Consider the following 18,329-nt stretch of genomic DNA (forward strand, 5'->3'; position numbering starts at 1 on the left):
TAAATACAAATGGTTTCTTATTTACATAAATAAGGCTTATCTTACTTCTCTTGCCAGTTTTGGCTTCCTTGCTAGCCATCACAGACTGTACTGGCAACCACAGTACCTTCACTGGTCTTGCCAGCTTAAGCAGAAATAAATCTGATCTTTATTTTTAAATTGCAGTTTAATATTGCCGAAGTACACAAGTGCCAGTTTGAAAATTTGGGGTTTTATTCCCACTTTTTTCTAAGACCAGCCTTTCCTATACAGCTTGGAGTTCTCCAGCTTGGTTCCATTGTCATGTTCACTGACTGCAATTTGATCTCATTGCTGCTGTTCCTCGGCACGTTGGTGGTACACAGTCACTGGAATTGTAAAAATTAAAGATTTCATCCCTTGCCAATGCAGAATTGCTATTTATTTAGTTTCGGGTCTATTTTAATTTTGACTCATTTGGGGACTTTATTGAATACACTAAGGGTTTGCTTAAACAGGGACACTCAGGAAAGTTAATCCAAAGTAATTAAAACAGTGAATTTAAAGTGGATTAGTTAAACCACATTAAACCCCAGTGTGGACTGGGGTTTAATGTGGTTTAACTAATCCACTTTAAATTCATACCTTTAGTTAATTTGGATTAATTTTCCTGAGTGTCTCTGTTTAGACAAGCCCTAAAGCCCCAATCCTGTAAACAATTTATGCACACGAGTATTTGTATGTGATGCACTTAATTAGCCTTGATTCAGGAAAGCACTTAAGCTCTGCTGAAATCAATGGAACTTAAGTGTCAATGGATGGTTTTGCCCGAATTGGGACCAAAGGCACCACATGCAAAAATGTTGCCCTGGACACTCATATTCACAGGAATCACTGTGTATTTTTGGATACTCTTCGAAGGAACTTTTTCTGATACCCAGTTTATTTTCTTTTTGCCTATCTGCATTAAATCTTGGTATAACTTTGCTCTGCTCTAACCAGTCTCTCCATCTCCCTGGGCACTGGTCTAACAGCTACGTGGTACATCAGATTACGCTGATATGACTCTCTGCTGATGCACCCTGTGTTTCAAGAGCAGGAGGTTGGTCTCTTTACACCTTTCAGAGGAAGTCTCACCTGCAGCAAATTTTAGTTGAGCTAGTCTGGAGTCCATGGTTCTTTTTACTCTTTCCAACAGTAGCTCATCAGTCTCTATTCCTCTTGCTCACTCCACTTTGCTTGATTCCTTTAAAAATTTTCAGAACGCATTAAGTAGCGCCCTTCTTTCAAACTTATGTGATGAAATTCATCATTTTGAACATAACTGTCAGGATGTCAAGCTACGTAGTTTTACTACGAAAGCACAAGATAGAATCACAGAATGGTTTAGGTTGGAAGGGACCCTAAAGATCATCTAGTCCGACCCCCGTGCCGTGGGCAGGGACACCTCCCACTAGACCAGGCTGCTCAAAGCCCCATCCAGCCTGGTCTTGAACACTTCCAGGGATGGGGCATCCACAACTTCTCTGGGCAACCTGTTCCAGTGCCTCACCACCACCCTCATAGTGAAAAAAATGTTTGGTTTTCTACTGGAAGAAGACACTATTTTTGGTTAGGTAGTTGGGAAGTGTAAATAATAACAGGAGAATTACACTGAATCTTATCACTTGACATAGAGGTTCACTGAGAGCTGACCTAAACTCCACTAAAACAAAGAATTCTAAAATTATTTAAGACCCATTTCAGTTAAAGTGTGAATGCCTATGGCCAAGCCATATATTAATTCAGAAGCAAACCTTTTTTAAAACTTTTTTTCCACAAGAAAGCTTAGATGGAGAAAAGGACAGACCAAAACTTGTAATAATTTTTTTCTTATGATTGGTAAATATTTTAAAATATTTACAAACAAAACCAGAACTTCAAAGTAAGCGAATATTTACAATGGAAACTGCAAGCTGACAATGGTGTCTACTGGACTCTACTCTACTCAACAGACTCTACTGGAAGGAACTTCCTCAAGCTTAAACTCAATATAACTTTGTTCTTAACGGGTGTGTATACAATATATTTCATTATAGGGTCTAGAAATGCTAGAAGTACTCTGCAAGTATTTCTCAGTTTCTGTACGGGAATACAGCTGATTGATAGAGAAGGGGAGCTTCTTTTGTCTGATGGGAGAAGCTGCAGTCATTGAGGCTTTCCTGAGATTTTTTTTAGATTCCCGAGATTCCAAAATTGCCTGGATTACAGATGAAATATGAAATCCAAACAAGCTACTGTTACAAATTAAAATACAGCTCGTGTGTGTATGTATATTTACATAAATATATTTGTATACGCACACAATCACACACGCATATGCATTCAATAAAATACTTTGTATATAATTCACATAAATCTATATTAAAAATCTGTGGAAGTATCTATATTCTGCTTGCATGCATGAGTTAACTAAGACAAAAAAACATAATTTTGTACTTTATATTTTATTAAACTGGCAAATGTATACTATATGCTTTCAAAATAGATGAAATCCTGCTAACTAGTTCATATGCATGTAATAGCTTTACTCTATAGTTGATAACCAAATTGGACATCCCCCCCCTCAAAGGACTGGAAATTGGAATGTATTTCTACGTACTTTATTAGGTGAGACCTGGAAGGAATGAATACAGAAAGTCAGTATTTTCCACTTTTCTTACTCTTATATTGGCTTCTGCCATCAGAGGTGTGCATGCAATGTATACAGTTTTTGCTATGGGTACCACTTGCATTTGGGATGTTAAGAACTTGTATAAACCTTATCTAGATTACAGACTATTTAAATGAACAATGTTAACTAATAATGTAACTAAATATAAACCAAGATTTTTCACAATTCCAATTTTCAGCCAAGTGAGATTTTAAAAATACTTCTAAATCTAAGAATACTTCAGTCAACACCTAATATAAGAAAAATTATTTCCCTCGCCAATACAAAGCTTACACACCTTTACTTGTGTCTCTGCAGTAAAGCATTTGAACATAAACTGAGACGGTCTAAGCACTTTGTTCCTAACCCCCCATAATCTCGCAAATACAAAAATTAATAATATTTGGGATTTATTTTTCCATTTATTGTTGTGTAAGCAAAAGGGATTAATCTCCTTACAATGTTTTAATTTCGGGGTGGAACCTCCATTCATGCTTAAATTGGCATTTTAAGTGTTACGATGAGCCGAACAATTGATTGCCAATGAAACAAGAATAAACTACTTTTGGCAGATTCTGCTGTTGTTTTTCCTGCTGGCTTTTGTTCTAGCTTTTATTTTCCATGGGAAAATTTTCATATTGAGAATACTGAGAGGGGCCAAATCTTTTAAGACATCCCCTAAGTGCACAGACAATTAGATATCCTATGCTCATATAATTACTCCAGTAGTTATTTAGACAACTCACAATTGCCTGATTTGAGTACACAGTGGGAGTATGCGCCCAAAGGCAGGTGCATACTTCTTTTTTTTTTCTAAACAGTAGCACAAATCTAGAGGTTTATAAAGAAAAGGTTTTGATGCTTTCAGTAAAATTTGTACTTAGTGAATCCCGCCTATACAACTAGATACATATAATGTGCTATAATTTTTTACATTGCCATTTCATCTCCCAAGCACATGCAACTTTTGCATGCATGTAAATGCACTGTATTCCAAAAGCAAAAACTACATATTGTCATGTATTTATAGTGGACAGGTCACTGTGATATACGCAGGCTGACTGTAGATGGCTGTATGATTTCTAAATCAAACGCTGTGCCCTGTATTGAACAAAATGATCATTTCATCACTGAGCTGTTCGAAGTACTCAAAACATGGTATTACAAGAATTATACGCCTGACTGCTTGGCTGTTTTTAATACGAAGAACCACTCCAACACAAAATAAATGTAAGGAGAGGCAAACAGAAAATCATGATTTCACATAGAAATTAAAATGCCTGTGTGAAATTAACGTATATATGGACATGCAAAGAAATTCTCATGTCTTCATTTTTTTTTATCCTGTGCTTTTTTCTTTTAAATCTAATTTTAAATGTCTCTTTCTGCTTTAAACTATCTGTTGCAGCAGGAAATTTAAGTGCATTGCTGTAAAACACTATCATCAGCAGACCAGAACCTGCTTTGGTCTCCCTTTTCTTACTCAAACATCTGGGAATCAAAAACATCTGTAGACTGACATGGAGTTAAGACTCCCTCTCTAAGTATCTTTGGCAAAACCACATAGACGGGCTGATTATCTTGCCCTGAAATGGCCCAAAAAGCAAAAAAGTTCCTTTCTGGGAATCAGGGGAATTATGAGAAATGTCTTCAGAGATTACATACAATATCATGTCACTGTTACTAAGCTTACTAGGTTTTATTCCTGTCTCCCATTTCTAGGTGTATCTCGGATTAATCATATTTCTTCCTGTGTTGCCTTGAAGTATGATCTAATAGCCAAATGGTGTCAGCTTTAGGCTCTTTTTTTCAAGACTCCGGTCCAAACGTATGGATGATGGAGTATGTCTCTAGTTTGTCCTTTCAGTCTTGTACTGGAATCCCCAAAGAAAAGCTTGGATACCTAGTGCGTAATTACACAATTTGTCACAAAGAGCAACCTAGGACACATCACACTTCATGTTCAAACAGTTGTAAAAACGTATACGTTGCAGTTTTTCTTGCAAGTAAAAATGAACTCTCCAATACTAGGTGGTCCTCAACAACAGCTCACCTTCGGGATTTCTAATGACAAACGGGCCAATGCCAAGCAAACGGATTTCCCAAACTTGAGAAAGCAAAATCTTTTTGATTAAGCTGATCTCAAAGCGAATCAAGTCTGCCTTGCAAATTTGTGTTTTGTCTCAGCTGAACTTCTACCACTTTGTAGAAAAACGTGTTTAGGGCGATAATTCTTCCTCGGCAGCTGGGAAGATGAGTGCTGCCAGGACGCAGCCTCAGCCCTCCCATGGCTCCAGCATGGGCCCAGCCAACATGGCCTGGTACCATCCATCTTCACACCACACATCTCCTCCTTCCACCAAGAAGTTTCCCAATCAATCTGAACCCGGCCCGTTGCTTCCAGGGAGCAACGTACTGGATTCACGTTAAGTTACCTCATTTTAAGCTGCTTCCCCCCCGCCTCACCCCCGGCCTTGCGTGACTGCTAACTACACTCTGCGTAGGCTTTTTGTAAATAAAAGCGCCTCAGGCTTCCTCAGAGGGTAAAAGGTCCCGAACAAACGGAAAACATCCCCATTTCAAACAAACGCCAGCGCCTTTTCCCTGTCGCCCGCCGGGGCGGGCGGCAGCCGAACTGCGCCACAGCCCGCCACGAGGGAAGCCCCGTCCCCCACCCTTCCTTCCCCGGCTCCCCTCCGCCTCCGCCTCCTCGCCGGCCTGCTCGGGCCACCACCGGCGCCCGGCTCCCCGGGTACCCCCAGCCCCGCGCTCGCCCAACAGCGCCGGCCGTCGGAGGGAGCAGGCGCAGGCCCTGTAGGCGGCCGCGGCCTCACGGCAGGGCCGGCGCCTGCGCGGAGGGTAGCGGGGACGGGGCGGGGGGGGCGGTGCCATCGCGCGTCCCCGTGTGCGGGCAGGGAGAGCCCTTCCCCTTCCCTTCCCATCCCATCCCCGGGCCTCCCCTACCGCCTCCCCCTGCCCCGCGTCCCTCGCAGGGCGCCGGGCTGGCGCGGGGGTCTGTGTGCCGCGCAGGGAGGGAGGGAGGGAGGCAGGCGGGGAGGGGGAGAGAGAGAGAGAGAGGCTGAGCCAGATCTTCATGCCACTGCAGGCAGCAGCAGCAGCAGGTAAAACCAGCCCCAGAGCATCTGCTCCCCTTAACCCGCTTGCCCCCCTCCCCGCCGGCCGCCCGGCAGTCAAAAATGCTCCGGCCCCCGCCGAGGCCTTTGGTCCGGCCGCCCCGGGCCGTCAGTGGGCAGCAGCGGGGCCGGTAGGGGCGGTGAGGCCTGCGCGCAACGGGCTGCTGCCGCCGCCGCTCCTCGGCCTCCTCAGGCTCCCTCCCGCCGGGGCTGCCCGCCGGAGCGGGGGGGGCGGCCCGGTGTGGGCCCCGGGTGTGCTGAGGGCAGGTGCTCCCTGGCAGGAACCTCTGGAGCCAGCGCCTCCGTTCTGGGAGGTGAAAGCAGGGAGGGAGGAGGAGGCAGATTTATCACAAGGTTTCCCCCTCTGGATTATTTTTTTTGTATTGTTGGTGGTGATTCTGGTGGCTGAAGAGGGAAGTTAAGGTCTTCGTGATTACTTATTCCCTCCCCCCCCCCCCCCCCCCCCCCCACGCCCTCCAGGCCTTGAAAAAGAGTTTTTAGAAGAAGCTTGGTTTCCCTCCACTTTTCCTGCCCCAGAGCCTCTCTTCCTCCCTGTTCTCACCTCTCTGACTCAGTCTGTGCTATCCGGCCAGTTTTATTGCCATCAGCGGTAGATGTTTAACTGTCACACTTGTTTTTCTGTAGGATACAGCAGTTCAAGTGGTGTACAAGTCCGGATTTCAGTGCAAGGGCTGCAATTAGCACGTTTTAGCTGTTTGAGGGTTTTGTACTCTTAGATTGCTGTACCCATCAGTAGTTTAGTTTAGCTACATATCCTATGGTATCATGTATCTTGGAGGCTTTATTGCTTTTAAGGAATAGTTTTTCCACCATATTGGCATAACCTTGCTTTAGTATACGCGTGAAAGTGGTATACATGTGAAATGATCATGTTCCAAAATGTACTGCGATGGGACATGGGAGACAAGAATACGCTTCCAGTTCCGCCACTCAGCTCTACAGCGTCCATGCACCTCTTTACTCTCAGTAATCCTGCTTGCCTTCCCTTACAAAGTACTCCAAAACTTGGTTAAAAAGCACCACATAAGAGAGTATTTATTTTCAGAGCAATGAAAGTTCATTAAAGTTATTTGTCAGTTCTGTTACTTGCCACATGGTAATTCAGCTATTTACTGATAATACCTCCTTCATGAAAACTAGAGCTTCCAAAATAAATATGGTCTGATTATTGAAAATATTTTTGAGAATTTGAGGGTTGTGAAACATTAAATTAGTCTTAGATCCCACCTCTCTGAATCCTCATCCGCTGTTAAATTTGCAGCTCAGAGGCTGAAATACCATAAGATCTAAAACTGGGCAGTAAGAAAAATACATTGTGGGTGATAATGATTTCAATTTTTGAAACCAGTCCTTTTTTTGGTAAATGTAATAATTTTCTGAGTTAACACAATTGTGAATTACCAGTTGTCAGACTTCTTTTTCACTGACACACAGCCCATGTATGGCCTAAACGCTGTTATCCTAAAAGTCATGTGAATATATATAATAGTAGCGATTACTGCATTTGTTACAACTAAGGTTGTGTTGTAATACTTTCGGACTATCATGTAAACACAGAATTTGACACAGCCTACTACAAAGCAATTGCCGAGTTTTTAAACTTTTTATATATTTTCTTGAAATTGGTAACTGCTGCTGACCCAACTGCAGGAGCTTCCCTGTGTATGAACTGTGAGCCTACATAATGAACTTCAGTTCATAACAAAGTAGGAGAGCATCAGCAATTACTGTATTTACGTATAAGTGCATATGGGGAAGAAGGTGCATTTTTTCCCTCTAAATTTTTTATGGTGGCTTCGTAATTTAGATGCTACATGTGTGGTAAACTCCTATGAAAACTGAAAGTTTCAGAAGATATTAATGGCATCCTTTTGTTAGTGAGATGAGGACAAGAGTCTGTTCTCCAGCCTTATGGATGGGAAGGAGACTAAGGCTCGTACTGGTAGCTTTGTTTAATGATTAATTAAACTGGTGAGATTCTTGTATGGTTCACTTCATTTCACCTTCTCAGCAACCTGAGGGAAGCCACAAACTTGATTTTTAACAAACAGCTTTTCAGTTTCTGCTGCAACATGAGCAAAGCTCACTTGTCATGTGGAAATGGTTCAGAGCTTTTCTTAAAATATTGTCCCACCTGCGACAGAGTGGCACTTACCATTGAAAAATGTGAGTGAAAAAATTCCTCTCACATTTTTCCTTCTTTGAGTTACGGTGTTGGCTTTACTCAAACATTGTTCTTCTCTCTCTTGTTTGCATTTGAATAGCACTTGCATCTTTTGGACTTTGGTACCTCGTATTAATGTGGAAATAAAATATGATTTGGTGGAAGTGTGTTATACATTCTCTGCCTGCCTATGCTTTATGCTAATGAAGAGATCATCTTTGCTGTCTCCGGGTTATTGTTGCTATTATGACTTCATTTTTCACTGGGGAAGGGCTATGCAAAAAGCTGTTTTACACTTTGCCCTGAAAGGAATTCTGTTGACGAAGTCTTAGGAAGTTTACTTTCTGCTCCATCCTTAGGAGTTTTATCTTAAACTGTTAGGTATGCTGCTGTAATTGACAACAGCTGTTGCTGAGAATTGTGGAGGATAGACAGTTTCTAAGATAATCAGTTCCTAGTCCATTTGAGGCTTTGTTGATTAGCACGTGTAAGAGCATTTTGGATCAGAAGCCAGTGATGTCTGCAGAGTGCAAATGTGGTATGTTATCTAAACTGTTTGACTTAGACTCGACACTGCTCTGTAGTAAATAAGCTCTAGGTTTTGTGTGCTGCTTCTTCTAGCCCAGGAGAGTGCCCAAAGCAGTTCAGTCTGTAGTCTATAAAAACACAGATCTTTCTCTGAGTTGTGCTCTCAGAGGAAGCGGGCTGTTAAACGTGGTGGAAGGAGTTGCTTGCAAGTGTTTAGTTGTTATATTAGTGAGGCTTAAACTCTCAATTTTTGACCTCCAAAAGAAGGGGCATAGCTGTTGCCATTTCCAGTGTTTAGGAAGGATGCTACTGTGGCCTGTTTTACTTAAGAATGTTTTTATCAGTTATCCAAATGTCTTATCTTTTTTTTTTTTCCTGATGTCACAGCTTCTGTGATCAAATACTTTTTTAAAAAGTACTTGAAAATGATGCAAAGTTTGAGGTCCCTGTCATGTTGTATAACATTATAATCTGATAATTCATATTCTTTTTAGTGATGTTGAATAGGAAAAAGCATGATTACTCTGAATCTTATGGGAATCTGTGTGTGACAGTCTTTGAGGAGAAATGGTTAACTATATTTATGCTCTGAGAGTTGAGGTAAGAAGCAAGAGCCAAGCTGGAGCAGGTAGTCAAACTGCATTGTGACCTTGGAGATGAACGTTCAACGTTTAGCATATTTTGGATAAAGGTTGATGAATTACTGAAGAGAATAGAAGTGGGTATTTTGCCCCTGTTAATGGTTAGATGTAGATTTCCCAAAGGCACTGAGTCATACATGACCTGAAATCTGGTAGGAAATCGTTTGAAAACAATAGGAAGAATCATGTGTCAGTGATGTTGAACTGAATGCAGCAAAAAAGAGGCAGTATCGTGGTATCTTGTGTTCTATTTAAAAAAAACAACAAAACAAACGTTTTCCTTCTGTACTATTTAACTTGAGGGGCTTTTTGTTCTGTTAATGGACTGGCAAATCGTTATTTTAGGTTTATTAAAGAACATTATTACCACGCTACTAATTAATCTTGTTCTGTGTATGTGAAAAGTTCATGTGCTTGCTTAAGTTGACTTGCATTTAGTACTGCATCTTGTAGTGGTGCATTAGAGTGGGGATCAAATCTGTCTTAATACATGAACGTTTCACCTTAAATGTATTACAGCATCAGTTTTTGTTTCAATGAGTTTGTTTTCTGAACTTTCAGTTGGCTAAGCTTTTTTTTTTTTTTTTTTTTTTTCTTAAAGTGTATCGAGATACTGAGAATCTACCATTTACTTCTCTGGATGACTTGTTTCAGTGATTCATCTTTTCCACTATTTAAAAATAAGGCATGCAATTATTGTTTGAATACATTTGAATGCATCTGTTTTTCACTGGTTCTTGTTATCTCGTCTGAGTTCTCTCTCATATCAGACTCCCTTAAAACTTGGTTTGTCCCTTTGACACTGTGTTTTCACTCCTCTGCATGGTGGCAGTCCCTAGCATTTAAAGGCAGATAGAGATATTAAAATACATAGTTTTAAAAGAACATCAGCAGATCATAGATTTGCTGGGCTGACTACTCAAGGACTCTTGGATAAGTTTAACAAGTATGCTGATTTAAAATGTTTGTCTCTCAATATTTTTTTAACATCTGATCTGGAACATCTGTTTAACAAATGAGATGGAAAAAAAATCAATATAATGTGTTACAATTATACCATTTTGAATCTTTCCAACTATAGAATGAAAGTATTTATTGACTATTTTTGATCTTTCCTTACGATTTTTAACACTTCTGCCACCTCTGTCTTGTCATGGGCCTCTGCTGTTGTTGAGGTGGTGTTTGTTACTAACATTCTTGGCTGTGTCATATGTGGATGTTTCATGTCTCTCTGTTTCTTCACTCCATAACTCTTAATTTATGTTGATGGCGATCCAGCCTCCCCTTTTCTGCATTGTTGATCTTGCTTTTTTTTTTCCCTTATACTTGCTTGTTTTTTCAAAAACATCAGGTTTTGAACAGCTAGGATGAGCTGTGGCCAAAATTGTCCTCTTTGTTAGCTGTAGAATTGCCTGACCATAGATAAAAGCCCTCTTAAGGAAAGTTCCATTTTCGTGTTTTTCTGTCTAAGATTTTTTTTTCCCAATTTTGTTCATAAATCTTTTCAGCTTCATAAATTTTGAAACCGCAGGAATATGAGCATGTATATGCATCATATGTTTACATAGATGTCAGTAATCTCTGTCTGGCTGTGTAATCTGATCATGATCAGTAATTCTTAGACTATCCCCAGTTTCCAGTCCACTGACTTACTCATTTTAGCCATTATAATGGGATATATGATAATTTATCTGTGTTGGTTATGGTGAGTGCTGTTAGAAAACTGTTGCTAATAACTTTTAAAAACAGATTTTTTTACTGTTAGCTGCTTAAGATCCTGAGATATTAGGTTTTATTATTAAAGACTTCAGTTTAACATTTTTCTTTCAGCACTTTACCAATATGGGCTTATAAAAAAAATCCTACTGTTACCTAGTTTGAGCTGATGGTCTGTAACAGACCTGTACTGTCACCACCTTCTAAGTGAGCTGCCTTATTTAACCCTTAGACCTACAGATAGTCTGTATCCTTTGGTTCTGAGCTATCGGGTAATGAATGTCTGAATGATGTTTATTGAAACCTGGGTTGTGCCTGCTTGATAATAAGTGATATTTAATCTGTAGCTTTTACACAAACGGACTTCTGGCCTTTTCTTTTTCCTATTAGGAAAAAGTATAGCTATGTGATGTGTATTGAGAATAGACTTGAATTTTGCAAAGGTATTGAATTTGTTGAAAGTTTTAATGACTCTTTCTAGAACTGTAGAAGTGCATTTTTGGTATTTAGGCTTCACTTTGATGTTAGCATAAGAACTGTACCTGGCATCAGATGAATTGTCATCTGGGCCATTGTTTTGTCACTACAATGGCCAAAGTTTTAAAGGAAGTTGCAAAAAAGTTGCCAGTTGTGGAATAATCGCCATACCGTGGAGCTCCTCAAATTCTTGACAGTTTATAACGGTTTATGGTGTTGATCCTGACCACTCTTCCCCATAGTATTTTTCTTGTTGATATGCATTTTTATATAGGTGGGTGTTTTCATTATCCATGGAAATATGTAATCTTTTTACAAATTCTACAATGTTGTATTTATAATCTACATTCCCACTGCCATGCTCAGCACACTGTTCTGAATTGTTAAGAGTAGCTTATAGCTCAGTAGTTATTTGAGCAGCACTGATGATTATTTCTTATCTACTGTGCTTTAGATGTGTCAATAACAAATTTGATTTGCCAGCATGCTGCCCATATACTTACATTTTTTAACGTCATTAATCTCACATGGTGTTGACAAATGTGGTTGTGTTCTGGGTCCTGAAATTTTCCTTTAACACTGGTGGATGTGACCAGTGGCTCCTGCATCCTGTATGATGTGGATATACACCCTCCTTCTTCCAACCTTTTTTTTCCTCCTGTCGTTGTTCACAGCAAGGCAGCATCTATATCTGGATGAAGATCTGCCTATATTTTACTGATTGAAGGTTGACATGCTGCAGAGTTGAAAACTGTTCATGTATTTTCTGATCTTCCCCAACAGATTCTCTTTCAAAATTAAGATTATTTTCTTAAACCATGATTATTTTTTTCTGTCATCTCTGCTTTAAAAGGGTTTGTCAGTTTTCACACTGACTTTTCAGATGTAAAATTGACCTCTCTTAAAAATAGAGACTTTTAAGCCTGTGATGATATGTTTCATGTTTATTTCATAATCGTTCTCATATCAGCATGCTCGCTGCACTGTAAATCTGAATGAGAGAATTCAGTGTCAAGGTGGTGCTTTGATTTCTTGTACCTTCTTGACTAAACTTTATCTGGAGTATTCATGATTAACATTTAGCAGTTTTGTAGAGCCTTTCATCTTTAAATGAAAATAATGTTAATCATTTTCAGTGAGAGGGAAGTGACTTATTCAAGGCCAAGCAACAACTCAAAGAGGAAGCTCCAGTTAGAACCCAGATTTTGTAATATCCCATCACAGCTAATACAGGAGTGCACTGTAAAATATTTAATAAATCACACAATTTAAATGAGTTTGTTAAATGAGAGAAATTAAAAAGAATTTAAACATGTTAAATAGTAGACTAAGTAAAAGAAATTTGAGGAGTGGAAGAGTGGATATAATGAGAATAGTACTAATGCTTATGGGACAAATACAAGTAAACATTTAGTGTACTTCTCTTAATGTAAATCTGCTAGGTTGTTTGATAATTGTGCTGGGGAGGATAATGGGGTTACTAATTTCTTCAGAGAGGAGTGGCTCTCAGCTGATACTCATGCTTGTTTTGTATGTCCTGCTTCCTGTAAAACTTACACATGCTTTCATAACAGTGGCTTGAACACCTGCAGCATATACAGCGTGTTATTTCAATTGAAACCACATATTTAAAAAAATATGTGGGAGCCTTGCTTGTCTTTCCGTTATTCATGAGTTGATAGCATAGTGTTTCCTCCTTTAGGCCTGACTCATTTTTAATTTACATCATTTACACGTATGCCTATGGTGCTAATAAAATATACACAGTTTGGGGAAAAGTTAATAAATTCAAATACATAAATGGGCAATTCTTTTATATATGTGTGTGTATTTTTATAGACTGAAAACTCAACCTGGTGCTGCTTGTGATGATACCTTTTAAAGTTTGTTATACCCCATAATCTTTAAGTCCAATGCATTAAGCAGTTGAGGCTAACAGGCCAAAGATTTCACCTCTAGTTTTCATTGTAGATTCACATTTATACAGAAAGCTTATACTGGTTGTGCCCTGCCAGTTTTATTGCTTCATGAAAATACGTAGCAGATAATATTGAAAAGGTTTTTTTCTTTTGAAGTATGCAGAAATCTGGACTCCCATAAATTTAATTTTTGTGGCTGGATGGGAGAACAGTGGATGAGTGCAAGTAGAGGGAAGTGCAACAAGCAGGAAGTTTCTGACTTTCTGTGATAAGAGGAAACTCATATCTGAATCAGTGGAAAAGTTTCTTCTAAACGCATTGGTGGTATATGTTTGTTGTGCACAAAATACATAGAAAGTGTTCAATCAAAAGTCAGTGTCTTGGAAACTGAAGAAAAGGAATAAAAAACCTTGCATTTTAGATTGATGGAGTGTGTGTATTGTAGTTTGGACTTGTTTAGTGTGTTGGTTTTTTTCAAATGCGCTTTTCAAAGAAGGCAGCAATTAGAAGAACTGAGAACGTTTTATGAATGAAGGTAAACTTCAGCTTTTTGTGAATTTACTTCACAATTTTCTGGGGAAGTATTTAGGTCGGCATGAAATGCCCTTTGAAATTTTATGTTGGTACTCCGTGTATTACTTTAAATAAGTTCATTTGGGGCAGTTATACTTTGAAATTAAAAATTAATTCTGATACAACATTTCTGAAATATCCAACAAACTGAATTACCTTTTCCCCAACTCTGGCTATGTAGTAAGGCAATATAAATGTTTTACAGTTGAAACTTTAGCGTCCCTTTTTCACAAGATTCCCTTCTGTAGGCGGTGTGGATTTCACGGAGTAGAAAGCTACTTTGGTTTTTGTATTTGCCCATGAGTCTGCAGCTTGAAGATTGCTTGATTCAGGTGCAAGATGACAGTTGAGGCTTGACTGCAAGTCAGGGAATTGGAAGGAGATTTAATGGATAGATAGAATAAGGTAAGTAGGGAGCAAGAAATACCTTTTCCATTTCTAGCTGATTAACAGCTGTTCATGGCCCCTTTCATATACTACAAATTTTTCAGAACTGTATATGGACCCAAGCAGTTTGCTGATTGCTTTTGTTTCCCACCATTGATCAGTGAAGTTGTTTGTTGATTTAACAAACCTTCAAGATAAAATGTCAAACTTCAGTTTTCAGAGATGGAAAAGCTTCCTAGTCTTTTGTCTCTCAACTTTTGTCTGGAGCCTTAAGTACGTTCTTAGAGTGAAGTGAGAGGAATTCTGTACCTGAGAAGAAATGAAAACATATATTGGACAGATAGAAGTTAATATTAATTTTTAATATCTGATGATGATGTCAGACATATAGTTGGTGCAATCATGCTGCCTTTACCCACAAATGCAGAATCCATTTATTGCAAGGTTCAGTCCTTATGAAATTGAGTGGGAAGGAGCAGAGGACAGTAGCAGCTGCTATCACTGGACATAGCTCCACTTCGATGCTATTGAGGTACACATTCAAAATGAATGGATTGGGGTACACATTCAGAATGAACAAGTGGCGCTATCAGCTGTTGCAAATCCAGCTGAGATGCTGTGTTACTTTAATAGCACTCCTGTGCGCTCTGCAGCCTCAGTGATTGGAGAAAGTCCTGATTTGTCTTTAGTATGTTATATATTTTTGTTCTGGTCTTTAGGCGTTTTAGATAAAATGACAATGTTCTTGTGCATTAGAAGAAAAATATGTAGCTCTACCTATAAGTCAGTATTCAAAACTGACATATGCCGGGAATTAGAGCATGCTGTTGCTGTTTCATAGCTGTTGGGTGAGACTAGATTTTTACATTAATTTGCAGTAATAGTGTATGATCAGTCATGGTTATAATTTCCACTATGAGTAATTTTATCTGAGAAGAGGGCAAACGTGGGCTGAGTGAACATCATTTTACTCCTTGTAACAGCTTACCCAGATTGGGATAAAAGTATGTTGGTAGACTCATGCTATAATTTTTGTAGGTTGACTGGAGTGCTTCGTTTTTTAGAGCTGCTGTTATTTATCATTTAGTCCGTGACCATATTAGACATCTCCCAATACAGATCGTCAGTCTTTTGCCAGTGTTTCAAGGTAGCTTTCAGTAAGACTCCCATTTTCTATTAAGCTCAGAAGTTTTAGGCTCGCACCGTCCCCTTCCAAAAGTAATGGATCAGTCGAACTCAAGCCATATGAGCTTGAGAAAGAAGAATGGCCAGGTAGGAAATGGGTGACTAGGGCTTTAACTGGTGGGTTTAAGAGGAAAACCTTCAGTATAAAGCTTATCAACAGGCATTGAATAGCCTTTTTTTTTTTAACACTGAGCATTTCTTTTAGATCCCTCTTACCTATTTCTCTGCAGTCTCATTCTGCTTGCAGCCGTGGACTTTCCTAAGCATGAAACAACCTAGCGTACTTCTAAGATTCCATCTTCTGGAAAAATGGAGTAAAATCAAAATCAACAAAACAGAGCATGTGTCTTGAACCCTTGTTGGCCGTTATTCTTTTTCATTTTGTTTATTACAATGTATGTCTCCACATCTTGTTCCCCTGATTTTTTTGCATGTCAAGCTCCTCTGCTTCTGTGTTTTCAAGCCATGAGTAGGTCCAACTGCAACAGAAATCATTGTAAGGCAGGGTTGTGGGTTAACCACAGTAGGCAGCTAAGCACCGCATAACTACTCACTAGGAAAGAAACGTGAGGAAGGAAAAACAAATACATTACCAATAAAGATACGGTTTTAGATATTGAAGCAGATTGTATTGGCTAAGTCCATTTGTTGGAGTAACGGAAGATATAGACTTTTACAAGGGTTTTTACTAAGGCCGTCTTTGATTGTTGTAAAATGGTACGCAATGATAAAGATGCAAACAAAAAAAGTTGCGTAGAATTGCTGATGAGAGGCTTGATCATTAAAGATGACTGTCTTTACAGTTATTGAAGTCTTTGGCAACCAGTGAGATGAGCATTTTAGAGGTTGTGCACTGCATGGATTGGTGGGGAGGTGAGTTGGATCGCATGGTTAAGTGGGGTAAGTGAGAATTTTAGCTGTATAGGCAGGTTGACTGTTAAATGTATAGGTCTTATTAAAAAAACAACAAGAATGACAACAAAGTTTTGGATGAGATCTGAATATATTGGAAGATGAAGAGGAGCTGATGAAGATCATCTCGTTTTGAACCTGAGTGGTGAAAATGGTGACAAAGATGTATTTGATACTGAGAGAGGAAAAGTGGTCAAGGATTTCTCATTTTTCTCAAATATTCAGTTTGCTTTAGAAAGAAGTCTGTAGTAGTACATTACACTAAGCTGACACTACTTCTGTTGTGCTTGATGTATTATCTGTGCTTTCTCCTCTAAAAAAAAAAGGACTCAAGTTGCCAGCAAGTCACTAGATTGCTAGTATTCTATTTCAGCTAACGTTTCTTACTCACCCTGACCAGACAACTTCTAGATTTATTATTCAGGTTAGCTTCAGAGTAAGTGAAGGTTGGGTGGCAGTTTCATTTTTTCAACGTGAGAGAATTTATCTTTCAAAGTCCTGAGTTACAGTTTGCAATGATTTCATCATTGAAAAGTATCCTGAACTGACAACAATGAATTAACTGCCATTTCACTTGAGACTAATTCCTGTCTACAGTTAAGAATTTTGCTTGGTGAAAAGTTATGGCCATGCCAATTTTATTCTTGTTTATTTTGCTTAGTTTTGAAGGAACCAAAACAAGTGTCAATTCCAGAATTCTGTTGTAGCAGCTAGTAATGGGTTTGTCATGATTCATTGCTATGTCTGTTTATAGTATCCACTGGATACAGTGGCTTTCCATGTAGTCCCTTCTGATATGCTAACCTCTTCCCTGTAACTTGAAATACGCTTCTGTACTTTCACGTCTTTACGCAGTGTTTCAAAGGATTTTTACTTCCATTTGACATTTGCCTTTTCTGAGGCTGAAGCTATGTTTTACTGTCAGTTCCTTTCAAACGAAGTCTGTGCCACCATTATGATATATTGACTTGAAGACACAGGTAAAGGATGACCTAAAGAATTTGAAGAAGGTAAAGAACTGAAGGTAATTTGAAGGAATTTGAAGGTAAAGAATTGAAATGCAAGCAGACTTTCTAATCACTCGTACATGTAAACAAATGAAAAAACATTTAACTGACATCTGTCATCTTGTGTAGGTGAAAGACAGAGGGAGAAGCTCTCTCTTCCACTCTGGACATTTGATTTGATACCTTCCTCTCGGAGCTCTGGCTCTGCCATCCAGCCTCTTTAGTGTTTCTGAAGTGGACCATTTTAGATCCAGAGCTCAAAGTTCAGCACCCTGCTGTAAGCTCTGTCATCTCTGACAGTTGGTCACGGATCATCTAACTGCACTGGACCTTGCTGGGCATTCCTGCATCCATGGGCATATGATGAAAGAAAAAAAACCCAAATAAAACACGAAATACCCTGTGTCCTCAGCCGACCTAATCTCTTGAGGAGAATTTCTTTGTGACTTCTCTAATAGGAAAGATCTGACATCGAGTTTGGAATAGACTGCCCCTTGTTAGTGACCCAGCTGCACCTTGATGATACAGTGACAGAGATCTATCTGCTCTAGGTCTAGAGGGAATGACAATGGTGAGGTGAGATTAAAGCTGTACTTTTATTTCCCTCTGCCCAATTAAACCTTCATTTGAAATGCCCTTCTGCAGAAATATGGTGGGGAGTGGCTGCTAACCGTGAGGTGTTGCTCAGTGTGTCTGCCCTCTTGTACACGTTGTCAAATCCCACCAAGTGACATTTGGCAAGGAATGTAAAATGAAATGTCTGTCACCAAAAATAACTAAATAAAACCCAACATTGTACTGTATGTGAATGGCTACATCTGAGTTCAGTCCCAGTCTGTTGACTGGGCACAAGGGAAGTCTTAGGTAACGACCTCTACATAGCTTAGAACAATCACCTTCGTTTTGTTTGGCTGCCTGTCCCTTGATGATGTTCTGCCCAAAGCTGAATTCTCTTTTTTTGATTTTTTTCTTTATACATCTGATCCTCACACTTTTTAATGTTCAGTAAGGCTTG

General features: G+C 39.4%; 1 protein-coding gene across 2 annotated transcripts in view; it reads left to right on the forward strand.

Moving 5' to 3' along the window:
* The first annotated feature begins 5,681 nt into the window (after positions 1–5,681).
* Positions 5,682–18,329, forward strand: part of TBC1D5 (TBC1 domain family member 5) — a 320,822-nt gene continuing 308,174 nt past the window's right edge. Inside the window, exon 1 of one of the 2 annotated variants that reach the window (XM_054193612.1) lies at positions 5,682–5,772. The gene's annotated coding sequence lies outside the window, so the exon portion shown is untranslated. Of the gene's footprint in view, positions 5,773–6,346; positions 7,972–18,329 lie in introns of those variants that run through there. The other variant, XM_054193613.1, reaches the window with a different exon arrangement.

Source organism: Rissa tridactyla, chromosome 2, assembly GCF_028500815.1.
Source record: "Rissa tridactyla isolate bRisTri1 chromosome 2, bRisTri1.patW.cur.20221130, whole genome shotgun sequence".
Taxonomy (NCBI): domain Eukaryota; kingdom Metazoa; phylum Chordata; class Aves; order Charadriiformes; family Laridae; genus Rissa; species Rissa tridactyla.